This window comes from Falco punctatus, assembly GCF_963210335.1.
Source record: "Falco punctatus genome assembly, chromosome: 2".
Classification (NCBI taxonomy): domain Eukaryota; kingdom Metazoa; phylum Chordata; class Aves; order Falconiformes; family Falconidae; genus Falco; species Falco punctatus.
This window is the reverse complement of record NC_137581.1, coordinates 41,441,798-41,443,382: the sequence shown is the minus strand read 5'-3', so window position 1 is coordinate 41,443,382 and position 1,585 is coordinate 41,441,798. Positions and strand designations below refer to the sequence as shown.

The 1,585-nt window shown below is 39.2% G+C and overlaps 1 long non-coding RNA gene across 4 annotated transcripts in view; it reads right to left on the bottom strand.

The window, feature by feature from the left end:
- The window catches only part of LOC308059467, a 149,067-nt gene that overhangs the window by 55,860 nt on the left and 91,622 nt on the right, over positions 1-1,585 (bottom strand). The window lies entirely within an intron of this gene.

Sequence of the window (1,585 nt, the reverse complement as noted above, 5' to 3'; positions counted from 1 at the left end):
CTGAAAGGGATAAAAAAAGACAGGAGAATTGTTAAAGCTGTGAGCCTAGAAAGCTGATCACTACTTCTTTGAAACACTAAACCAAGTATGAATTCCTATTTAGATGCTTTGTTATAAAAATACTTCCTGAACCAAACAGGACACTGAATTCAAATTTGCTCTGCTAAAGAATTTAATGGTAATCCACCAAAATAAATGGGGAAATTACTATTCATTTCAAGACTATTTTTGGACCAGATCCAAGAAACATAATTTCCCCCCTCTTATAAATGAGAAGTAGTTCTTCATGCAGCAGTTAGTTCCTGAGCTTCAGTAAAAAGCTCTGAATGAGTACAATATTATCCTACATATATTGCTGGATTATGTTCAATTCATTGTCCACCAGGACCCCCAGGTCCATCTACTATATATCTGACCATTTTTCAAACTATAATAAACTTGTTTCACATTTCTGGAAGGCACTGATTTTTCAGAAAATTATCTGCATTAAGTATCTGAAAATATCTTAATTTTTCTTCCAGATGAAGATTAATAAATTTCACCAAGGGGCAGCCTGTGAGCTAGAAAGCTCATCAATTTAATATATTTGAATGAGCAATGATATCACCAAGGCTGTAACTGGTCTGTCTTCCATTAGATATATCTGAACCTGTTGTTTTGAATAGTCAATAGGGAGAAATGGGAAGTTGGGGACAGCAGTATCATCTGTTGAAAATAACTATGAGGTCGATGTCTAGTTAGTAGGATGAATCACACTCTAAGGACCTGTCATGGGTGAGGACAGAGTAAGTGTCAACCCACAGTGGACATAGATCCTGGGATTTATTTAAGAACCAAGCAGATTAGAGCTTTTACTCCACTTTCACTCACTCACACACTCACTCACTCACTCCCCCTCCCGCCCCCCCTCCCCCCTTATGTTCAATAGGACTTGACATCCCTTCCCTGCAGGGAAGTCACTACTGATCCAGGAAGGTTGGGCAGAAAGTCATGTTAATTCTTGCCATGCTGCTGCTCACAGTAACCAGAGTCCCTGGCCATTCCCCAGCAGTTGTCTCCACAAAGCTCTTTGATTTCTGGGATCTTCCCCACCCACCCCCTTCCCAGATCTTGCCCTCAGTCAAGCTCTTCTTCTTTCAGAGACCACCTCTCCCTAAATCTAAATAGTCAGCTTGCAGAAGCACAATACGTGATCAGCCTCCTTACGGTACCTAACCATCAAGTGGTGATTTATAAAATTTATTTCCTGCTTTCAAACATGAATGGGTCATATGGTCGTTCTATCTCCTGTCACTAACTGGAGGATTCAGGATGTGCCACTTTTGTTCAGTCCAAGTTTTATGAAAATTTTCAGATGCACATACACCAAATTATCTGCCATCTTAAGCATTCACATTTTAAGCTGTTATTTCACCTGTGACAGGACCATACAAGAAATGTTAGGGCCTTCACCATTTCAGATCATAATACAGTATGAACAATTGTGAAAGAAATGTCATTATTCAGAGGTGATTCCTCTGTCTTCATATTTTTTTTTTAATATATTTTTTGCTCTGTCTCTGCAATGTTGCCTTTGGCAGAGTAA